This window comes from Grampus griseus (assembly GCF_964374135.1).
Source record: "Grampus griseus genome assembly, chromosome: 4".
Classification (NCBI taxonomy): domain Eukaryota; kingdom Metazoa; phylum Chordata; class Mammalia; order Artiodactyla; family Delphinidae; genus Grampus; species Grampus griseus.
Window position 1 is genome coordinate 140,250,664 of NC_138997.1, and position 24,400 is coordinate 140,275,063.

A 24,400-nucleotide genomic window follows, 5' to 3' on the forward strand; every position below is an offset into this window, starting at 1 on the left:
ATGAGCAGCACAGGTTTGAACTTCGTGGGTCCACTTACACGCAGGTTGTTTTCAGTAGTAAATACTAAGTGCTAATAACAGATCTGCAGTTGGTTGAATCTGCCGGTGCAGAACTGTGGCTGTGCAGGGCTGGCTGTAAGGTACACACGGGCTTTTGACTGTGCAAAGGGTCGGCACCCAACCCCCGCATCGTTCAAGGGTCAGCTGTATCTGCAAGGAGACAGGCTGGATGGTGACCGGGGCTCTTTGGTGAGAGCACGTGGCCACGCTCCTGAGGGTTCTCATGAGGGCACCACTGGGCACATTGTGGTACCGACCTCCAGGATATCCCTTAGCAGCTGTGGCCGTGGAAACTGCGTGGCTGTGGCTTCACATCCCTCCAATGGGTGGATTGGCTGCGTGTGTGTCTGCACGTGAATCGAGGGAGCAGCAGAGAGGGTCCAGCTGCACGTGGCGTGTGGGGCTGGCCGAGGCCGGGCGGATCTGCAGTGGGGGCAGTGCCCCCAGGGACTGCGGCTGCCAGGAGGACCCCCTCGGATCCCCTGGCCAAGAAGGAGGCTCTGGAGTGTCCTCGTGCGGGTGGGCACTGTCTCTGCCCCGAGTGCCGCCCCTCGAGGCCAGGCGGTGTGGAGGAAGGACCGTCTGCCGCCATCCTCTCCACTGACCAGTGACCTTGGATGTGTTCTGGAACCTTCCTGACCTTAGCTTCCTTTTCGGGGAGATGCTCCAGGAACTCAGATGGTGGAGCAGGCGTGCTTGTCCCCATGGCCTCCTCCTCTCCCTGCCCAGCTGTGGGCCCCTTCTGCCGCCACACGCCCCTCCCCCAGCCCCTCTGCTGCCGGTCCCGTGACCCAGCCTCCCCGTGCTGGCTTCCTGGGACGTGAGTGAGTGATCGCCATCACCCCCAGCCTGAAATACGGGGGCCCCCCGGGGCTCCCCACCCTGTCCCCCTCAACAGCAGCCACTTCACTTAATTTTCTTCTCGATCTGCGAGAGAGGATCCCGCCTGCAGTCAGGTGCCCGGGTCCCGCGCCGGTGGGGGCTGTCTCCTCGAAGCAGGCGTGGCTGGGCTGTTGGGGGGCCGAGCTGCAGACCAGGAGAGCGGCGAGCGGTGGACCACGGCAGTCGGGGGGCTGCCTGGCCGACCTTCCCTGGGCTTCAGGGTCTTCACCCTTAGATGGCGTACGAAGAGTCATACATGGCGACTCTGTGCTGAGCCCGTGCCCCACGTTCTCCCTTCACTCCCCCTGAGACGGCAAGACAGGATTGCAGAGCACCCCCATTTCACAGGCGGGGAGCTTGAGGCCCAGCTGATGCAGGCTACAGGCTTCCAGGCTGCAGGGTCCCGGGAGCTTCCCAGGAGACCCAGGAGCCCAGTGGGTACGGTCTGCTGTCAGCATCTCCCAGGAAGCCTGTGCAGTGCAGCCGTGACCTCCACCTGCAGGGACGTCTGCGGGTCAGTGTCTGGGCACCTGAGGGCGAACTGGAAAGGCCTTTTGCCCTGGCCTGCTCCCGTCCTGGGAAAGCCTTGGCCACCAGGAAGGCTTCGTCCCGTGGGGACAAAGGTGACTCCGGCCTGGGCATTTGGGGTCTTGTCCTGCCTTCCAGCCAGGATTGGGGCATTGCTCTCCTTGCCTGGCTGTCGGGGAGGTGAAGGGAGTCTGGGCCTGTCTTCAGACCCAGAAGTTCTTGGCGAAATAACTGCGGCACTCAGCCAGCCGGTGTGGGATTTTGTCATCCGCGTTGGAGGAGCTCTGGGCAGTCTGTGGCTGGAATCTTTGTCCCGTGGCGTTCCAGGGACCCGTCCCAACAGTTGACACGTTTACCTGCTGTTCCCAGAACACTGCAGAGAGAACCAGAGGTTCCAGACCCAGGATTGAACTGGGTTGAATCATGTCACCCTAGTGAGCCTTAGTTTCCTTATCTGGGAAATGGGCCCAGTGACCCCGAGAGGGGCAGATGTGTGTGTGCAGAGTACCCAGACCGTGGTAGATACTCAGTGTCAGCTGTGCGGATTAGCGATGAGAGAGGTTCCAGTCATCGTTGGAATCAATAGTGAGGCTGGCCACGTGGTGTAGGAGGGAAACGTGGGCCAGGAATCGGGAGACAGGGCACAGTCTAGCTTCACCCCGACGGGCCTCGGGAAGCCCTGTCTCTGCCCTGCTTGCCGTGTCGTCACCTGTGGAAAGCCTGGCTTTAAGAGGTCGGCAGGATCCTGCAAGGGAGGCCCCGAAGTTCTGCTTCTGTGACCACTGTGTTAGAAGTGGGGCAGGACACCCGCCCTGGGCTTTGTCATCTTCCCCGTTGTCCCGGGAAGGAGCCGGGCACGTCTTGACCTGGTGTAACCTGCTGTACGTGTGTGACCCGGCGTGGATTTCGCGTGGTCCCCTCCCGGCTCGGGGATTCTTTTCCCGCGTTCGGCCGAGCAGCCTTGTGGGCAGAGGCTGTCACTAAACCCATCTTCTCCACTCACGCTGCGTCGAGGCGGCCATGGCCGGGGGGCCGGCGACCATCCTGGGGCTGCCCCTCCTCTGTGCTGGGGTTGAGGGGGTGGCAGGGTGCACAGTAGACACCCACCTCCTGGGGTTCCTCCAGACCGGGCTGGGCGAGGGGCCTGCGGCCAGGCTCTACTTGGCATTGATGCGGGTCGCTCAGCCAACCTGCCGCGGCCTGTGTCTCCTCCCTGCTGTTTGGCCGGGGACGTCTGGGACGCCGGGGATGCCGGGGACGCCGGGGACGTCAGGGACGTTGGGGACGTTGGGGAGCGTCGGGGACGTCGGGGGCGTCTGGGGCGTTGGGGACGTCACGGACGCTGGGGACGTCAGGGACGTTGGGGATGCTGGGGACGTCAGGCGTGTTGGGGACGCCGGGGATGTCGGGGGCATCGGGGACGTTGGGGGTGTCAGGGACGCCGGGGACGTCAGGGACGTTGGGGACGTCAGGTGTGTTGGGGACGCCGGGGACGCCGGGGACGCCAGGGACGCGGGGGGCGTCAGGCGTGTCGGGGATGCCGGAGACGCCAGGGACGTCGGGGGTGTCGGGGACGCCGGGAACGCCAGGGACATTGGGGACGCTGGGGACGTCAGGCGTGTTGGGGACGCCGGGGACGTCCGGGACGCTGGGGACGCTGGGGACGTCAGGGACGTTGGGGACGCTGGGGGCGTCGGGGACGCCAGGGACGTCAGGCGTGTTGGGGATGCCGGGGACGTCGGGGGCGTCGGGGACACCGGGGACGTCAGGGACGTTGGGGACGCTGGGGACGTCAGGCGTGTTGGGGACGCTGGGGACGTCGGGGACGCCGGGGACGTCTGGGACGCGGGGACGTCAGGCGTGTTGGGGACGCTGGGGACGTCGGGGTCGCCGGGGACGCCGGGGATGCCGGGGACGTCAGGAACGTTGGGGACGCTGGGGAGGTCAGGAGTGTCGGGGACGCCGGGGACGCCAGGGACGTCGCGGGTGTCGGGGACGCCGGAAATGCTGGGGACGCCGGGGACGTCGGGGACGTTGGGGACGCCGGGGATGTTGGGAGCCGGCCGAGAACTTCATTCGTCCACTCACGCTCTCATTCATTCATCCTCCGCACGTGTCCTGAGGACCTGTGTGTGCCAGGCCTAAGGCAGCGTCCTCGGGGCTCCGGACAGGTCGGGGAGCAGACAGGTAAACACAGAGGCAGCCTGGGGCCCCGCGCTGAGATGAGGATCGCGGTGGGGCTGCGGGATGCGGAAGGGGACCCGGAGCTGTCCTGCCCAGGGAGGCGCGTTGGAGGTGACCCTCGAGCTGCCGTTGTTCAGTGAGCGGGTGAGAAGGAGGGGGCAGGCCGCTGCCCGCACACTCTGCAGGTGTGGGTGCCGCCCCCCCCACTGGCCTGGCCACGGGTGTCCCCAGAGCACAAGCCGCTGTCCCCTGGACCCTTCTGTCTCCCCCTCCAGCCCTTTGCGGTGGCTCGTGCCGACCACCTGTGCACAGAGCGAGGGAAGCATGCTCCTTCCCTGGGAAGTGGGCGCGCCTCATGTTACAGATGGCGAGGCTGCGCGGTTCTCCGTGAAGCGCCGCGCGGCGCGTTTGTTTGAGGGCGTTCGTTTCCTCCTGTGACTGAAAATAGGCCGGTCTCTCCCCGGCCCTCAGACACTGGGGCTGGGGGCAGGCGCAGCAGGGCCCCTCTGACGAGGGAACCTCCTCCACAGGCCAGCGCTCTGCTTCCTGCCGGCCTGCCCTTCGGTGCCCCAGGGTGAGGACCGTCAGGCCGGGCTGCCCGGCTGGGACAGGAGGCCCCTGCCCGCAGGTAGAGCCCAGCCTCGGGGGTGGCCCGGTTCTGTTTGGTTCTGGTCTCGCGCTCCCATGTCAGGGTCCAGCCTGACTGTGTTCTTTTCTCAAACGCTGTAACAAAGCACCACACACGGGGTGATGTGAACAGCAGGAATTATTCTCGCCGTTCTGGAGGCCAGAACTCCAAGGTCGGTGCGTCAGCAGGGCTGGGCTCCGTCAGGAGGCTCCAGGGGAGGCTCTTTCCTGCGTCTTCCAGCTTCTGTGCCGCCAGGTGTTCCTCGGCTTGTGGCCGCATCACCGCAGTCTCTGCCTCTGTCCCCGTGTGGCCTGCTACTCTGCCTTTTCCTCTTCTGTCTCTCATAAGGACACTTGTCGCTGGATTTAGGGCCCACCCGGGTAGTCCAGGATGATCTCACCTCGAGATCCTTCACTAACGTCTTAACATCCGCAAAGACCCTTTGTCCAAATCGGGTCACGTGGCAGGATTGGGGTATTAGGATGTGGACGTGTGTTGGGTGGGGGACACTTGCCCACTGCAGGGTCTCGTTCTCTCCCCCAAGGGCAGGGGGCTGGCTCTGTTCTATCTTTTTTTTTTTTTTTTTTTTGCGGTACGCGGGCCTCTCACTGTTGTGGCCTCTCCCGCCGTGGAGCACAGGCTCCGGACGTGCAGGCCCAGCGGCCATGGCTCACGGGCAGCCGCTCTGCGGCATGTGGGATCTTCCTGGACCGGGGCACGAAACCGCGTCCCCTGCATCGGCAGGCGCACTCTCAACCACTGCGCCACCAGGGAAGCCCTCTGTTCTATCTTTGTCTTCAGCCCAGGACCAGGGCCAAGGCTGCAGTCGTTTGTGGAAAGCCAGACTCCTCTCCTTCCTCCCCGCAGCCCCACTTCCACAGGGCAGTGGGCTCAGCAGACCCACCCTGCATTTTTCCCCTTTACTGGGGTCCTGCACCCCACCCTCCGAGCTGCTGCAGAGCTGTGTGTGTGTGTGTGTGTGTGTGTGTGTGTGCGTGCGCGGGGGGGCTTTCTTGCCACCCGCGAGTTGGGGTCTTGGCCCAAAGCCTGTGCTCGTCACCACCAGGGCTGCAGAGGAGCTGGTGGCCTGGCCTGGGTGCACAGCTTGGTGGTTCAGGGTTTCTCAGTGGAAGTTGGGGGAAGGCTGTGCACTCAGTGGCTGAAATATCTGAGATCTGGCCTTGATTTGGGGAATGGCTGTGAATGAATGGGAGGCTGTGGACTCCTCCTCCCGCCCCCTCCCTCCCTCATTCTTTCCTTCCTCCAGGGAACCTCTGCTCAGACCTTCCATGCACGCTGTGCTCTGAGCTGGCTCCGGACGTCGTCACATCGTCTCCTGGGATGTGTCTAAGATGACACAGAAACAGCGATTCCTACCCAAAACAGCATCAGGACCTCTTTGTCTCCACACCAGTCTGCTGTCATTCATTCATTCATTCATTCATTCAACAAAGCCTCCCTGGGCTCCGGTGTGTCAGGCTCCGGCCTGGTTACCAGGGTGTGGAGACGAGCAGGCCTGTCCCTCAGCAGGTCTCACCTCCCGCGTCCTCAGGGCCAGCTCTTCCAGGAGGCCTTCCCTGTTTGCCCGGGACCTATAGGAGCGGCCGTTCAGGCTCTGCTGCTTTGGATGTCAGTAAAGACACGGGTCACTTTCCGCCTCAGTTGTCCAGCGTTGCCGTGCTCAGCCTGAAACGCCAGAGCCAGGCTGCCTGCACTCAAGTCCCAGCTCGACCACTTGTGGTGGGGGCGTTAGGCAAGGTCATGACCCGCTCCGAGCCGCAGCGCCCCCCCCACTGTGGCTGGCTCGCGGGGTGTCCTGAAGTTTCGGTGGGAGGAGGCGTGGCAGGCCGGGGCATCCCTGGGACTGCCAGTGGGCGCGGCTGGTATCAGGGCCGCCGTGGGGCTGGAGCCCCCTCCGAGCACTTAGTATTGATAGTTTCTCAGTAAATGTGTACTGATTGAATGAGTGGGTTAAACGAGCGCCTCCTCCCTAGTTTAGCTGGAAAATTACTCCCACAAGGGACAGACACAGGGATTGTTAGAAACGAGGAAGCATTTCCTTTCCCCCAAGCCTTTAAAATCTCATTGTTTTTTTAGTATTACTACGGCCGCTAACTTTTTTTCCCCTTTTCACCTAAGAGTGGTGTGTAAATTCACAGATGTTTATTTCAATTCTTTGCACAAGACACCTGCTTAACCAAGGGCAGAGCCTGGGGTCCTTGGAGAAGCTCCCGCCGCTGGTTCCAGCTCTGAGGGTCCCGTTCCAGAGGGGGATCTGTCTCCCCACCTTGGAGCCGACTGGGGACATGCTTCCCCGCATCTGGTCCTGCATCTGGTCCCGTGGCCCTGTTTGTTGGATAAAGGAGGGAAAGGTTGAAAGGATGAAAAGATGGGCTTGTCTTGGGCACGGTGGGTGCAGGGCTGTCAGTCCATCTGTCAATTAGTAATAGGAACAGAAGCTGCTGGTGAAGGTCTGCCTTTGTGACAGCTCCACAGGTAGGTGACCTTTACGCTCAAGAAACTTGGCAAACACCTGCCTTGGGCATGTTGGAGCCAGCTGGCGCCAGCCATGTGGAGAAGGGGCTTTCCGGGAGGGAACCCGGTTGGTCGTCGACACGGCCTGAAACGTGATCTGAGTAGCGGGCCTGGACCCCTGCAGGGCCCCCAGAGCGAGCCTCATACCCCTCAGGTCTTCTGCTGCGGGGTGGTCCCTATCCTTGAAGGACCCCGAGACTCAGGCCCCTGGATGGGGCAAGGTCCACGTCACGTGTCTTGTGTCCACGTGTCTGTGGAGGGAGGGGAGCTAAAAGGGGGAGGGGTCAGCTGATGCAGGCTGGGAGTCCTTCAGCAAACACACAGGGGATCCTGCCGAGTTGTTTAAAGCTTCCTTTCTTTTGTGCAACCCCTTCCCTTAGTGGGAGCTCCTGGGAGAGTTGGTGAAGGTGCTTTCTCTGGAAGGAGATGATAATTCGCTCAAACAGACAGCTCCGGGTTCATCCACATACCAATCTGTCAGTCACCCTCCCCTTACGGCCCACCTGTCGAGCAATGGCCGCCAACTAATGGGAGGCATTGGCGCCCAGAGCAGACAGGGTTGCGTACTGTCGTTAGTAGCGATAACAGCGATCGCTTAGGGCCCGAGGCAGGCACGGCCTTGCTGCTTATCGGCGGGGCTCTGCAGAGAATGAGGCTCAGCGCTCTCCTCCGGGCCTCCCTGATGGACAAGTGGGGACCTGGCTATGAGTGAAGGAAGCTGGGAAGGTGGCGGGAGCACTGAGGAGGTACCGATCCAGCCTGGGGGGACAGAAAAGAATCAGGGAAGTCTTCCTGGAGGAGGTGATGCTGGAAATGTGTCTTAAAGCATATGCAGAGGGTAGCAAGCCCGTGGGCTTTCCAGGGAGAGGGATCAGTGTGAGGAAGGGTCTGGAGGAGGCCCCAGTCTGGGGCATGGGGGGAGGGGTGACAAATGATTGTTGAGTTAGAATGTCAGTGGGGAGAGGGGCAGGGGAAGCAGGGCATTCTAGGATGCAGCAGGGTTAGTGAGGGAAGGAGAGAGGAGACAGGACTGAGGCTGCATTCCAGGGAGGGGCAAGTGCAGGGATCCTGGGAGAGGAAGCCTGGCCCGGCAGGGAGACTTCTGGAAGCAAAGGGGTCGGGACCTGGTGGTTGGCGGAGGGGAGGTGGCGGCGGAGGGGAGCAGGGTCCAGGAGCTACACCGGCCATTGATCCAGCATTGGCCACACGGAGCACCGCCTCTTCCAGGCCCTGTGCTGGGCTCAGCGACAGTCCCCGGGACCACTGCCTGGAGGAGCTGATGTCTGAGTGCTGGGACGAGGACCTGATGACACCAGGGTGCTCGCTGGTGGTGTCCTGGGAGGATGGCATATCGTTCTCTGAAACAGCAGAGGTCTGGAATGGGTGAGATAGGCGAGCAGCCAGTGGCAGAGGGAGTTGGGGGTCGGTGCAAGGGACCTACGCTCGGCAGGGGTAGGGTTGCAGTGTTGACCGGGGCTCATGTCCCCTTGGCCTGATGGTGGGTGTAGTGAGTTGAACAGTGTCCCCCACAGAGATGTGTTCACGTCCCAACCCTGGCACCTGCGAACGTGAGCTTGTTTGGAAACAGGGTCTTTGAGGAATTAATCACATTAAGGGGGGACATCATCCAGGCCTTAACTCCGATGACTGGTGTCCTTACCTGGGAAAGGAGCGGGAGACTTGAGACACAGGGACATGCAGAGGGAGAAGGCCACGTGGAGACGGAGGTGGAGATGGGAAGGATGCAGCCTGAAGCGCCGGGATTGCCTGTCCAAAGACAAGGAGGGGCTTAGAGCTCCTTCTGTCCCAGGGGGCCCGGCCCTGCCCACACCTGGATTCTGCCCAGGGATGCTGCTTTCAGACTTCCGGTCTCCAGGACTGCGGGGGGGGGGGGAAAGAAATTTTTGTTGTTCTAAGCCCCCCGGTCTGTGGTCATTTGTACGGCAGCCGGGGGAAATGAACGTGATGTGGGCTTCAAGCCTCGTCATCCCATCCAGGGACATCCGTGGGTGCTGGGTCCCGGATGAACGGTGGAGGCAGAGCAGGCTGCCTGGGAGCAGAGTGCGTGCGTGTGGGCGGGCGTGCCGTGCAAGCACGTTGTGTTCCAGAAATATCGCAGCTCCCTCCTGGCGCCTTCACCCTGACAGGGCTCGCTGAGCGGGTTTGATCTAAACTCCAGCAGGAGGAGGGCCTGGCAGCCGCCGTGCCTGTCCCTCTGTCCGTGACACCCGGTGCCGTGATGATGGCGTGGCCCGTGTCCCGGCCCCTCCAGCATGGGACCCCGACCCCTCCCTCCGTCCCTCTGACCCGGAGCGTGGTGGTCCAGCCCAGTCACTTACAGATTCCACCGCCACATCTCTGCCAAGTGGATGTCTTTAAAGCCACGTCTGGGGACCAATAGCTGCTATGAAAAGTGTTGCTTAGAAAACGTAACCTAAAATGAAAATGTGCCTTTCCATGAAAAAAACGATGCTGCCTAGATCCAACAGTTCTCCTTAAAGCCACTGTCAAGGAGGCGAGGACCAACACAGAGCTTTAGTGTTCTTGTTGTGAAGCATTTTACCAAATGCAAAATAAGTAGAAAGAAGCTTCAGGACGTCAAGGGAGAAAACCCTCTATTTTCTGAGCTAGAACCGTACACCCCACCGAGGAATGAGGTTCATGGTTAGAAACCCAGCCCCTCTGCACTAGCCACGCCCCACCCCCAGCTGAGCTGGCCTTCCTCTTGGGCACCGAGAGACAGCAGAGCGCTGGTTATAATAATGTCCTCTCCGGCATCCCTTCATTTGCTCGTCAGTTCATTCATTCATTCACACCTGCGCCTGGCACGGCCGCGTGCACGGGGCAGACACTTGGAAGGGTGAAGCGCAGTTCTTGCCAAGGGAACTGGGCATTTCCATGACGACAACAGGCCAAACTCCAAATGCTGAGGCTTTTGCAGGAAGCTCTGTGACGGAGGTAGGTGTTACTGCGACAGCCTTCCAGCTGGTCTCCGTGCTCCTGCCCTGGTCCCTTTGGTTTGCTCTGCTCTCAGGGATCCTGTGAAAATATCACCCTGAGCTCTGAGGATGGCAATGCTCTGAGCTTTCCCTGGTCTCTCCAGTTCTCGCAGAGAAAGAGTCACATGATCCCAGTGGACCACAAGGCCCTACTGGGTCCAGTCTCCATTCCTATTCAGTCTCGTCTCCTGCTTCTCTCCCGCCCAAACACACTGGCCTCCTCACTACTGCTTGAATGTTCCAGGCATGATCCCGTCTCAGGCCTTTGCACTTGCAGTTCTCCCAGCCTGGAATGCCCTCCCCTGATGGCCACATGCCTCCCCTCCCCATCTCCTTCAGGTGTATACTCCCAAGTCACCTTCTCAGGGAGCCTTCCCTAGCTGCTGTATCTAAGATGTCAACACCCCAGCCCTTATGCTTCTTCCCAAAGGCTTCACTCCAGAGCGCTTGTTTTCCTTGTGGCTTCCCCGCTCTAGAATGCAAACTCCAGGAGGGCAGGACTCTGCCTGCTTTGTTTGCTGTGGCTTCCTCGGTGCCTGGGACGGGGCTTGGCATGTAGCAGGTGCTGAATAGATGATGATTGCGTGATGAGTAGCCTGAGGTCTTGAAGGATGAATAGGAGTTTCCCAGCTGGAGAAGAGCTGAGAGGACAGCATGTGCAAAGGGACTGAGGCAAGAAAGAGTGTGTGTGTTCAGGGAAGCGGGGGCTGGGCCCTGGATGGGAGATTGAGGTTGCAGAGCTAGCTCAGAAGGGGGATGGGCTCTGGGAGTTCGGTAAGAAGTCTTGACTTTACCCAGGGGCAGCGGGTGGTTTCTGGGGCATTTAAGCATGGAGGCAGCAAGATTGGCATGGGGAAGTGTGTGAACATGTGCTGAGGTCATGTGGATGGGGTTGGGGGGTGTCTCTATGATTTGCCAGGGTCACCTTTGCCACTTTAATTAAGCATTTCTCCCTCCAGTGCAAGTCCATTTTAAAGGACTCCATTCTTGTGACCACGGAGGGTATGAAAGTCCTGCCGTGAGTTGATCTGGATACGGCAAGGTGGGGTGTCAGCAAGAAAAAAGGTGCAATCTTAGCCTTGCTATATTTAAACATTTCAGCTGCTGTATTTCACGCAATTTAAAAACTCTCTTAGATGCTCTCTAAATTGCATCATTATTTTATTCACCACTAAGGAATGGCATTGATTATAAGCCACATTGCAATTTCAAAGAAGTTAAAATGTGGGGAAAAAAAAAAAGCCCACAGGTCTTAGAATCTATGCGATACGGTAGTAATGGAATGTACAGATACGCGGGGTAGCGCGCCGGTTTCTTTTTGTAAACGCATCCGGTCAAACCAATGTTCTGGTAAACCAGACCAGACAAGCTAGGATGAGCCCTAAAACACTGGGTACCTGTGTGCAGGCTTCCTCAGGGCGAAACCTGGTGGGGAGGGGTGGGGCACTCCTCCCGCGTGAAGTGGGCTTTGGATTTCCCAGGGATGGGCCATTTGAGGTGGAGTAATCCTATCTGCAGCAGGGGGCCTGCGATAATCGCTGTCAGATCCTGTGCTCCGGGCGTGAGCTGAACTCCCAAGGAGGTCGGAAGGTTGTTCAGAGAAGCAAAAGTTTCCAGAGCATTTCTACTCCAACTTCCCCCACTGGCCCGGGCTCTGCGAGATGCCCCCCCGCCGCTGCTTCTCTGTCATCGTTTCTACTCATCCCCCTGGGGGCTGGTATTTCCCATCCAGCGAGCCCTGGACCGACATGGCCAAGTGCGGGGTGAGGGGAGCCGCGTGGAGTGGGAGGTGCCGGGCTTCCATCCAGGGATACGGGATGAGCTGTGTGCTCGCTGTTGTCTTAAGTGGCTGTTAGAACGTGGTGGGGACAGGACTTGTTCAAGAGATATGGGAACATATATATGTATAACTGATTCACTTTGTTATGAAGCAGAAACTAGCACACCATTGTAGAGTAATTATACTCCAATAAAGATGTAAAAAAAAAAAAAAAAGGGCATCTGGCCAGCAACTTGCGATGTAATCTCCCAATACCCTTAGGAGGAGTTAGGAGGACACAAAGCAGATGCGAAGGCACAACAGCGAAAACGAAGACCAGCAGGCAGTATCTCCAGGATCAGGGGTGTGACCTGTCTGGGAAAGGCTGGGGAGGTGGGTGGAGGAAGGAACACGGGTGCTCTCTGCCTGCTGGGACTGTGGAAGCATGTCCTATCCTCCACACGGTCTTCCCCTGCCCCAGGGGCCCACATGGAGGCTTGGCCGACAACGACCTGCCAGTCCTGTGTCTTCCCCATTGTGGTTCACTTCCCCCAGAAGTTAGGGGAGCGGGGAGTGAGCGGCACGCAGGGCCACACGGCGTCCGCTGCGGGCACTGGGGCTCAGTCCCCTCGGGACTTGGGGAGACGGGGCGGAACACGCGTCGGGGGTCTCAGGTGTGAGGTGAGGCGGAGGGGGACGTGAGGGGGATGCCAAGTGCTCGGTCCTTAGTCTCGGCATCTCCCCTCTGGGGCATGTAGAGGCACAAACTTTGAAAGTGTGAGACGTTGAAATGATGCCGTTTGCAGCAACGTGGATGGACCTAGAGATGGTCATACTGAGTGAAGTAAGAGGAAGACAAGTCGCATATGATATTAGCGTATGATATCGCTTATGTGCGGAATCTAAAAAGAAGTGATACAAATGAACCTATTTGCAAAACAGAAACAGACTCACAGACTTAGAGAAGGAACTTGTGGTCATCGAGGGTGGGGAAGGATGGGGGGAAGGGATAGCCAGGGAGTTTGGGATTAACATGTACGCGCTGCTGTATTTAAAATGGATAACCGACGAGGACCTAATGTAGAGCACGGGGAACTCCGCTCAACTCTGCAGCCTGGATGGGAGGGGAGTCAGGGGGAGAATGGATACGTGTATATGTGTGGCTGAGTCCCTATGCTGTGCACGTGAGACTGTCACAATATTGTCAGTCGGCTATATTCCAATATAAAGTAAAAGGTTAAAAAAAAAAGACGTCGCTTGTGAGTATCACAGTTGCTGATACTGTTGTAACTATGACTGGAGCAGTCGGATCCCCGCGTGGCCTCCTGCAAACCCCTCTTCCGCATCTGCGAAATGGGGAGATTCAATTCAATGCTGACCGTGACTGTGAGGTGGGAGGGCTTTGTGGGAGTGGTGGGGGGCAGCACACGGAAAGGGGGAGTGTTAGCCCCAGAGGATGCCTCACTCACCTCCCGGTGTGTGCCGGGCTGCAGGGTGCTGCGGGGAAGACCCAGGGCTGTGCGCACATTTCGGGGGGCAAAGCTCTTAGAACCTCAGAAGCCACCAGATGGGACCTGGGGGGTAGGGTGGCCACGTTGCCTTGCTGAACTGTTCCCTCTGGCATCTGATCGAAAGTCAGGCAGCCCCTGGATCTCCAGGTTTACTGCGTGTGCCAGCCGAGGAGCAGGGCCCTTTATCAAGGGGCTTTGGAACAGGACAGCTGGGGGGTGAAATCTGGCTCCATCATTTGAAAGCTGTGTGACTCTGGGCACCGTCCCAGCCTCTCTGAACCGGACCTCAGTGTCCCGTGTGTGAACAGAGTTCTGTCACAGTCCTCCTTCCCAGGCTGTTTGGGAAGATTGGGTGCTTGGTCGCAAGAAAGCTGGGTGCCTGGTAGGGGGGCGGGAGCCCAAGGGACCAGTGGGAGCACCCTGGTCTCCACTGCTCGCAGGCCTGGCCTCCAGCAGACCCCTCCGGGAGGAGCAGACACCCAGCCACCGTGCTTCAGACACCGTGTTCTAATATCCAGCGCTCCAAGTTTCCGAACGAAACTGGATCTTCCCTGGCTGCCCTGCGACCTGGGCTTTATTAACTGCAGTCTTCCCTGCTGTGACCTTTCACCCCGCCCTCTGCTCTCTTCTTGGCGTCCGGTCACTGCCCAGTCAGCCTGGAAACAGCTTCGTTACTCGGCGTCCTTTCCCCGTGGCCAGTGGCTGTGAAGTATTGAAGGTTGGAGGCGTTTTGAATTGAATATGGTTCCACTTCACTTCTCTGTCATGGGGAGGGAGGGCTTGTTCGTTCATTCATTCGTTCATCCTAAAATTTTGCGTACAGAGTCCGCTCCACGCGGCACGAGCCAGTGGTCTTCGGAGTGTGAGGTGCGGGCCGGCCCGACCGAGATGCTTGCACTGGGCTCACAGCCTCGGGTCCGTGTCCTGGCCACACCGCTCGGCACCACGTTCGCCCCTCGCCGAGCGTGGCTGCTTCTTCCCTAGAACGGGTGTGCTGGTGTGCATTTCTCGGGGTGCCCGGGGCCTTGAGGTGAGCGGGGCGTGCCTGTGAACCCCGGCTCTCCAAGCGCAAACATTCAGGGCCGGTGCTTCTTTTCTTTTAATGACTTTTGATGACAGTATTTTCAGTAGGCCTCATGTGCTTTTCTGGGAGTCACGGGGCAGCTCTGTCGCCTGCCAAGTGCGTCCTGGCTATTATCTCATGCGAGTCACAGCTTCCTCGTCTGTAAAGCCGGGTTGAGCATCTCTAGGCTGTTGTGAGCGTTAGGTGGGCCACGTAGCCTGGGACCCAGCAGGTGCCCAGGAAGCAAATCTCAGCAGGTTGGCGTCTTGTGTTTCTCTGTGGATCAAGTTCACGGGTCGCCTTTCCTTTAGGATGAAGTGGCCAGGCTTTCAGCGCTCACTTCCTGCGGCCTCTGGAATTCCTTCCCCTTGCCATTTTGTGCCTCTGGTCTCCTGTGGTCTGGAAACCTGCGCTGCTAAATTTACTATCTTTGTGAGTGAACTAAGAGTACATAGGCTCTGAGGGAGGGTTTGAGGTAGTTCTCCCGTGATGGAGGTAGGTGAGCTTCGGGGGGAGTGATGTGACGTTTACTGTGACACGCATCGGACTTCCCTCCAGGGTCTGGCCGCTGTGTCCTGTCTTATTTATTTCCTCATTCTCTATTCCTCGTACTTGCACTGAGCACCCCAGTGCAAGAATGCAAGGCCAAGGGCGTCCACACAAGTGCCCAAACCCTCGGCTTGGAGAGTGTGATGTGCTGGGTGCAAAACCCCCGGTGAGGGAGGGGTACCGCTGCTCCAACCGCATAACCAGGGGATTTCTGTTAATTACTGGAAGTTAACACTCCCCCGCCCTGCCCCGTGTGAGCTCAGCACTGACTGTCCAGGTTGCCTTCCAGCCGCTGGACACCCGTGGCCTCTGTTACTCCCAGAGGCAAGCCGCACTTTGCTGGGGGTGCGGAGAATCGTCCAGAATGCCGCTGAGATGTCCTAGGACATTGGAAAGACTGCTGTTACCCCCTGGCTCGAAAGGCAGCCCCCCGTACACCGCGTGCAGGAGACCCTGGGGTGCAAGGCGCCCCCGGACCCGCATCCGGTGCCGCCCCAGCCGGCAGACACGGGCGGGGCTGAGCTCCCAGCTCCAGCTCAGCAGGAGTCCCCGCACCCACCCGAAGGGACTTCATGTCTGTTGGTCCTGGGTCATTCCCCAGACCAGTCACTTCTGATAACCTCCCGTTTATCAAAGCCATCTCCTACCCGCCAGCCCCTTGGCCCGGCATCTGGTGAAAGGCTTCTGCCTCAGGCCCCCCACTGGTTCCCGGCCTCCCCTCCCTCCAGGAACCTGGGGGACTCAGGTAGGCCTGGTTCTCGCCCACAGAACTTACCCTGCACCCAGGGAGCTTCTAAAAACCACTTCCCTGCTCGGGACCTTCCAGCCCCGCATCCCATGACCTCTGGGTGTACTCTCCACACGGGAATGACCAAGTGCCTGGTACCTGCTCTGGGCCTTTAAACATCTGGGCTCTGTTAATAGCTCCCCTCCAGACCCAGCTCAGCGGCATCTCCCTCAGGAACCTTTCTCTGCCCCCCAGGCATGGCGAGGGCTTCCCCAGGCTCCCTCAGCCGAGTGGAGGGTGGATAGCGGGGGAGTGGTTAGTGCATGGGTGGGTGGAGGCCTCTTTTGGCTTCCAAAAGCTCAGCTTATAGTGGGAAGCAGCCGCATAGCACAAGGAGATCAGCTCGGTGCTTTGTGACCACCCAGAGGGGCGGGATAGGGAGGGTGGGAGGGAGACGCAAGAGGGAGGAGATATGGGAATATATGTATACATATAGCTGATTCACTTTGTTATATAGCAGAAACTAACATACCATTGTAAAGCAATTATACTCCAATAAAGATGTTAAAAAGAAAAAAAAGCCCAGCTTAAACCTGACTGCAGAGGCAGGGGATTGAGGAGGGAAGCAGAGGTGAAGAGGGGCCAGGGCAGGGGTAGATTTTCTGACGTACAAATGTACCATCGAGGAGAGGGCACTTTAAAGCCGAAGGTTTCTGTGACCTGGGCCGAAGGCGTTCCGTCACCAGCTGACGGCTGCTGCGTCGCCCCCAAATGGCAGCAGATTCATACGTGGGCTGCCTGCCGAATGCAGGCAGGTTTGACGTGAGGAAGACGAGAAAAACAGCCCTGAAAAGGTAACCAGGAGTCCCAGGGAGAATGTAGAGCTTTGAGGATCTGACATGCCCTTTGTGTTTCGGAATTCCTGGGGCAAACCAGGGTCTCATTATCTGCCCACGAAACTGGTGATTTGCTTGAAGGTCAGAGGGAAAGATCATTAGATTAGATTAGAGAAATGAGTTGCTACCTGGGCTCTGGACTCCGCTCTCCTCAACTCTCAGCTGAACTTCTGGAAGCAAAAAAGTCCCTGTCCACCCATGCCCCCTACCCCACCCACCAGGGAGCCCACACTGCCCACCGCATAAACTGGAGCGGAAGCCCATGGTGCCAGGCCAAGGGGCCGGGCTGGGCAGTGCCAGAGTCAGGTCCCAGCCTGTTGGACCCTCCGGCGCCCCTCCTCTAGCCCAAGATCCTCACAGCCTTCCTGGCACCATAAATGAATCCTCTCCTGGAGTAGCATTTGCTCTGGGGTTTTCTTTTTTTTATAGACAATTGCTCTCTGATCTGGAGGCTGGACTGAACATGTACCGTGAGCAAAACGTGTCTCATTAAGACCCCGCTGGGCCTGTCGGCGCACTCACCTGCCCGGGTTCTGGCATCCTCCCCATTTCACAGATGAGGAGACTGAGGCCTGGGTGTAAATGGCTTTGCCTGAGGTTACCAGGAAGTAAACGTAAGGGCAGGATGTGCTGCAGGCAGCGCCTTGTGCTTGGGGGCTGCTCCCGAAACTTCCCTGGACGTACACAGCAGTTCATGAGCCTCCCCTCACGTCCAAGGTCATGTTCATTCTCACGGTGGCCTCTGGGAGAGCGACACGGCCCCACTTTACTGGTAAGGGGACTGGGGCTTGACAGGCATCACTCAGATTGAAGGTGGCAGCGGTGCCGTCCTGCTCAGGGCCTGCTCTCGCCCCTGCAGCCTCTGAGTTCTCACCTCCTGTGAGCACTGGTCCCCTGGCATCCTGGCAGAGGTGCTGACTAAGCCCCGAATCCAGTCAGGCCCCCTCCTGGGTGATGCCGACTGGAGTCTTGGCGGGATGTCCCCCTGCCATGGCTTGTGGGGAGGCTAGGGCGTGTCATCCTCTGGGCCAGGTCTGCAGCCTGATGGCCCGTCCTGGGACGCTCTGAGCAGCCTGTCCACCTGCCAGGCCCTCCCGCAGGGCAGCGGCGTGGCGGTTCCTCCAGGGCCCAGCTGTGCTCGTCTGTGCCCTGGGGCTCTGGCCCCCAGAGGGCTGAGAGCCGAGCGCTGGCTTTCTGGCCTCTGAAGTGTTTGTGGAGCGGGGCTATGGGGGGCCGCACCTGCGCCCTGGATGCCTCTGTGCACACCTCAGGGTGGTTCTCTTGTCCCTCACCCTTGGGGAGGAAACCCTGTCATTATGCGCATGTGACAGGTGAAGCAACCGGGGCGGGGAGGCTCAACAACCCGCTGAAGGGTGTGCAGGAGTGGGAGAGCCGGGCTTGCGTCCGGCCGCTCCTGGGCTCATGTCTCCCCGCAGCCCCCTGCTGCCTCCCGGGCTGGGCGGGAGCTGCAGCCCTCCCTCCCCTGAGCACCCTGGAGTCTCAGTGCTTTGCCCAAACTGGCATATATCTGGTGGGAATTAATTCCCTGAACGTGACGGGGTCTCCATAATCGTCATCTTCTCGGGCATCGTGCTGGCTTTGCAGTTATTTTTAAAGAGAGAGAGGCCAGGACTATGGCAATGCTTCAAGAGAGCTGTCCACGAGGAAGGCGGTTTCTGAGAGATGCCAGCCGCCCACGGTCCTCTTAGCCCTTCCTTTCCATGGGTCTAGCCTGTCGGATAACGTTTGAAACAGGGCAAGGTGCTGGGCTTGTGATGTTAGAGGTTCCAGAGTACAGCTGTTTATAGACCCAGGGACATCCCTCCCTCCCCTCCTTCAACAGGCGTTATGGAGTGTCTCTGCTGTGCGGACCCGTATCCACATCCCTGGGGCAGCTCTGCCCACCAGGGATGGGGCGTTAGAGCACAGAGAGCAGCCTGGCATCATGCTTTGCCTTCGCTGCTGCCACAGGGTCCCTCTTTTCGCACCAAATGGATCAGTCGCGATGCGGCTGCAGAGATAGGAGACCCTTCTATCCGACTTCCTGAAAGGCTATCTAACGCAGGGATTACCTGCTCTCAAAATCCGTGGAAGGGCTTGAAGAGCATGCCAAAGCTTGGATCTCCAAGATGAAGCTTCTAGAAAAACGCCTTCCTGGCCCGCGGTCAGGAAGCCAGTGGCCAGTAAGCCCATCTGTGGAGCCACCCTCGCGGGTCACCATCCACCCCTGCAAAGCAGCTGCCTCCACACACCACCTCCCCCCGCACCCAACTCAGCCACTGATTTAAGTTTTGCTGAAGTGCTTCTGAGAACTGACATCCCAGCTGTGACCCTAGCTGTAAGGGGGGCTCCTAGAAATGTATTTTAAATGTCTCTGTTTACTAACGTACCTTCTCTTTTTTTGGTTGTTTTTCAAAAAGAGGAATTGAGGTAGCTTACGAAAATGTAAAAGCAACATAAAATCAAACTAGGCAAGGAAAAAACTGAGAAAAAATGATGGAGCTGGGGGCTTCCCTGGTGGCGCAGTGCTTGAGAGTCCGCCTGCCGGTGCAGGGGACACGGGTTCGTGCCCCGGTCCGGGAAGATCCCACATGCCGCGGAGCGGCTGGGCCCGTGAGCCATGGCCGCTGAGCCTGCGCGTCTGGAGCCTGTGCTCCGCAACGGGAGAGGCCACAACAGTGAGAGGCCCGCGTACCACAAAAAAAAAAAAAAAAAAAAAAATGGAGCTAGGGACAGGCTCAGTGCATAAAATACTTGCCGTATTGCTAAAGGGGGGCCAAAGATGTGGCTCTGAGCTTCCTAGCAGCGAGAGTAAAGAGGGAAAGTAGAACAGATGCACGTAAACCCGTTGCTCAGGAGAGCTTTTCTGAACTGAATGGTGATACCAGTGGCTGTTGGGGTGAGCCCATATCCTTGCAGAAAATGCAATGGTCAGTTTCATTCAGTTATTACCTATAAAGGCTCAAAATGCAGTTTGGTGGCTTAATCCCCAATCCCAGTTTACCAGGGTGGCTCTGCCAGAAACCAGGACAACAAGTTGAAAGGCAGCAGTCTCTGCGTTGTCAAGGGACGGTGAAGGCATTCCACTCCATGTGGTGTAGGAAACGTAGGTGGTAGCTGTCCAGCTTTGCACCAGAGGGAGACACACTGGAAGGATCAGGGGATAGGTGCTGCGGGAGCCTGTATCCAGGGATACAGATCTGCCGCATTTGGAGACACGGATGAAGAGAGCATTCTGTATGCCCATCAACCTGTCGTGGGTTACGTTTGTATTTATAGCTAGTAGGACAAACTCAAAATAAAATTTTGTTTAAAATTGTTTATTTCTGGGTCTCCCCCTCCCCTCCAGCTTGCCTCCTGCCCGATTAGTCGTCCGTGTTGCATTTCTGCAACTTTCAGCTCCAGTGTGCGATCACTGCCCAGGAGACATTGTCTTTACACCCACACTACAAGCTGCCCTTAACCTTCGAGCCTCAAACCTTTCTGAAAACAGGCTGCACACAGATCAAATGGCCGTCTGCTGCAGCTTCTGACACGTTTGGGACGTTCTAGGTACTAGGGAGTTACCTGGAATTCAGGCCTCTCTCCTCCTCTTTGGGTGGCGTCACTCATATTCCCTAAGGACTAGAAGTCAGAACTCGGCCGGAGAGCAACGAGCACGCCTGGCCACCCACCCCACCCCCCGCCGCAGTTTCATATCAGGCACCCACAGAACAATAGGGACTCTGCGTGCGTGAGGTCACCTTCTTATTTCTGTGCCCCTTTAGGAAGAGGGGTGGTGGTGCTGACATATCTTTAAAAACAATTGCATTCTCAAGAGGTGAAGATGGACGGATTGGACCAAAGTCAACCTTTGAAAAATGCCTGGGTTTTGGAACCGTGGTTGGCATTTCCAGAATTTATATGAAAGAGTGTCTTTATTCTTAAACTGTGGCAGAATGGATATTTGGGGACCCCCTCTCTTTTCCTTCTTAAAGCAGGATAACACCATCTTTCACTCATTGTCTCTCTTTTGTCCTAAATGGGAGGGAACCTTGCTTCTAATTCTGGGAGGGCCAGCGTTTAGTGGGATATTTGGGTCTGATTCAACGTGACGATGTGGGTGGAGGTGGATTGGGATGTGTTAGGAGGGCAGCTGCTGGGATTCAGTCAACTTGACTAAGTCACTTACCCTCTTGGCGCCTCAGCCTCCCCTCTGTAAAATGCAGAGATGACCGGTACTGACCCTGTCCCGTTGTAGTGAGGAAGGAGGGATTTAACCCGAGTACGGCGCTCGCCCAGCGCCTGGTACCCAGGAATTGTCACTAGCAGGCGTGCAGCAGGCATCCGAAGAGAGCTACATAAATGAATTAACCTGCGACTGAATAATCGAGGCCGTTCGTCCCATCTGCTGCAGAGCCTGGTGCGAGAGCTTAATTAGTTCCGTGAAAACAGGATGGCCCCGCCACACCACAGATCAAGTCACTCTTAGAACTGTGCCCCCGTCCAGAACGTCCCCGAATTGCAGAAACACAGCGCTGGGAAAGCAGGCACGTGGTAAAACGCAGCAGAGGACGATCAGAGGCCTTCCGCCTTCTACGTGCTGCACAGAACTGTTTTTACTTGTCAGTCTTGCTGATGGAATCGGAGTGTGAGGGTCACTCTCGTGACAGCTGCCGCCCTGCTCTTGAGATGGGAATGCTGTTTTGGCGAGAAATCATTATCTTTCGAGTGGACCGGTTCTCCTGTCTCTGCTTGTCAGCCGTGTCAGCCGAGTACTGCCTGACATGTTTGCAAACCTAATTCCTTTGTAGCCCCCTCGTTTGGATTTGGGGTGTCATTTGACTCCCGAAGGTCTGAATTCAGCGGCTGCCTGCTGGAAACCCAGGTCCCCCTGTCCTGCCCTTGCCCCCCTTCCCCTCAGCCTCTGAGCACAAGGGCTTTCTCTGGACTCTCCAGCTCTGGGCTGTTCGTGGATCTGGTCATCTTGCTCTTATTCTAGAACTTTCCATCCTCCGTTCTTCACAGACCCGTGTCGCGAACGCTCATTTCATGCCAACCGGTTCTTGCAAACCTGGAGAACTTTCAAGCCTCCGTTGAGCCATTTGGGTGGGCAGTGTGTCCAGACCGTGGGGATGCAGCCTGGTGGGCTGTTCTGTTGGGAATAACGGTGTCAGTTCCTCCCTCCTCTCACCTCTCGTCCCCTCCCTTGTGGCGTGAGCCCTCATGTGCTATATTGTTAGGGGCCTCTGAGGTTCAGTGCTGTCCGCTGGTGGGGGCTGGGGCATCTGGTTCCTTCTTACTCCTTTTCGGGCCAGAAATCAATGCAGAGGATCCTCATCTTCAAGTACTCATTGTGCCCCAGTGGCTGCGTTTGCTCCAGGCCTCACAAACACATTCCAGCTCTGACAGTGCCTCCTTTGCTCAGAACTGGGGCAGCTGCTCTTCTCAGAACTGGGGCAGCTGCTCTGCTCCAACAGGAAGGGAACCTGATCGGGCTCTCCTTTCGCTCTGCCCTCCCTCTCACCACAGAGTCTGGTTTCACTACCCGGTTCTTCCCATGTTACTCAGCCCTGGGCCACCCTCCTGGCCCCATGCCCAGGCCTGGCCAGTGGCCCAGAGATGAAGGTTGATGTTTCTGACAGGGTGATGTTATCACTGCAGGTTGCTGCCACATCTGTGTCTGGCCGGGGGGGCCTTTGCCTCCCAATGCATGTTTAAATATCAACATACAGTTATTCAAGCACTTTCTGGAGGGCTTACAGCTTCGTCAGAGCTATGGACATGTTTATGAAACAATGTCCCCCCTCCACCCCTTACAAAGTAGATCATGCGATGACATTTGGGGCAAAATATCAAGGTTTGAAGGCGTAAGCCCATATGCCTTGTTAATCTGAATGCAAAGGACTTGGGATTACAAGGTGGAAATGAACTCAGTTTGTATTACTGGACTGTTTGCTGTCATATACTATTTTGACTTAACGAGGATGTGGCTGTATGTTATAGGGGACACCAAAGCAGCCCGGATCACAGAGCCTATTCTCAGCTCCTTCACTAGTCGTGTGACAAGCCTGGCAAGAGCTGGAGGTTAAGGGCAGCCGTGCTTGTCTGTGTGCGGTGGCAGTCACGTCAGGGCCTTAGGCCCCCAGATTGGATGTCCCCCGTATACAGATGAGGAAACTGAGGCTGAGAGAGGTGAAATAATCCCACTGCCAGGCTCACCCAGCAGCAGGTGGTGGAGTTGGGATCAAAACCAGGTGGTCTGTCCTGAGGCCTCTGTTCCCAGCCCCTGGGTACATGGCAGGCAGGGCCTCCGTCAGCAAACACCACCCACTAAGCTCGCCTGTCCCTGCCGGCCCCGGGGAGGGAGGGTGTGAACATCTGCGCTGGAAAGTCAAGGTGAGGATTCATTCATTGATGCGTGGATTCCTTCACTCACTCATTCACTCACTGCCGCAGTGAGTGGAGTATCCGCTGTGTACCAGGCACTGTTCTAGGACACCGTGATGAACCAGACCAGGTCCCTGCTTCTTTGGGCTTTGTGTCCTAGTGGGGAGGACAGATAAGGGACAGGAACACGGGGGAGATGGTGTAGGGCAGCTGTGGGCTGTAGGGAGTGCGAGTACGAACGCCCAGCGGGAGAGGATGGGGGAGAAAGTGGAGTGAGAGGTGGAGCGGGCAGTGGAGTTCTCATCTGGAGTGGCCGTTGGCTGGGGGGGAGGTGGGGCAAATGTCTGACACTTAGTGCCTGTGTCTGTGTTGACTGAGTGGAGTCTGTGCTGAGGGAGTGAAGGGGAGGCACTGTGTTCATCTGTTCGGGCTGCGTAAGGAAGTACGACAGGCGTGGCGGCTTAACAACAGAAACGTACTTGTTCCCAGTCACGGAGGCTGCGAGTCCCACAGCGTGGGGCCAGCACGGCCCGGTTCTGGTGAGAACCCTCTTCCGGGTTGCAGACAGCTGCCTTCTCCTTGTATCCTCACGTGGCGGGAAGGGGCGAGCTGTGTCTGGCCTCCTCTTATAAGGGCATTAATCCCATTCGTGAGGGCTCCGTCCTCATGACCTCACTAACGGCGCCCCCCTCCCCGGGTCCCACCTCTTAACACCATCACATTGGGGATTAGATCTTAACACGTGGATTTGGGTTGGGGGAGGCACAGACATTCAGACCACAGTAGGCACGGTGAATGGCTGAACGGAGGGCGTGAGGAATGAATGGGTGAATGGAGGAATGAACGAGTGAAGGGTGTGATGAGTGGATGAACGGAGGGCGTGAGGAATGAACGGGTGAATGAAAGAGTGGAGGAACGAAGGGCAAGATGAATGGAGGAACCCGAGGGCGAGAGGAATGAATGGGTGAACGAATGAATGAACGGATGAAGGGCGTGATGAATGGATGAACGGAGGCCGTGAGACATGAATGGGTGAATGAATGAATGTGTGAGTGAAGGGCATGGTGAATGGATGAATGAGTGGAGGGCACTCTGAAGTCGAGCCACCCAGGCTTGGGGTGGCAGTGGAGGGGCTGGAACGATGATCCAAGTCTCCCAACTCCCAGATGGGTTGTCTCGGCATCCGCCTAGGGAAGGCCTCCCTCCTCCAGGCTCATTTCGTTTGGGCCATCGCCTGGAGGTTTGCAGAGTGGCCTCCTTCCCTTTCGGCCGTGCCCACCCCTGTGGGCTGAAGTTAAGTCAAAGGTAGGTTTTGAAGCACAGGGGCTCAGGCGGGCGATTCATGCCCATCTGTCTCTCCTGCGATTGCCACCAAGTGCAGGGCAGGCACCCTCGGGGGCTGGGAGGAGCCCAGTCTGGCTGGAGCACCCAGGGCAAGGAGTCCAGGGAGAGGGAGGTGGGAGAAGCGGGCGGGGCAGGGATGTGGGGAGCCTTGGAGGCCAGGTACAGCTTCTCCTGATGGGGCTGGGAAGCCGTGGAGGGACCTGGGCCACGGGAGTGAGGGGATCCTTTTTGCGCTGTGGGCCTCATCCTTTGGCCTCCAGGGATCTGCTTGCAGGTTCCTTCACTGGCCGCCCTGATGGGGGCCAGTAGGGTGCGGCTTGTTTGCTCTAAGCTGGGGAGACCCGAGGTGCTGGTGAGCCATCGCAA

The 24,400-nt window shown here is 57.9% G+C and overlaps 1 protein-coding gene across 1 annotated transcript in view; it reads left to right on the forward strand.

The window, feature by feature from the left end:
* Positions 1–24,400, forward strand: part of SORCS2 (sortilin related VPS10 domain containing receptor 2) — a gene marked incomplete at both ends in the record, with an annotated part of 482,856 nt that overhangs the window by 58,026 nt on the left and 400,430 nt on the right. The gene's annotated exons all lie outside the window — the stretch shown is intronic.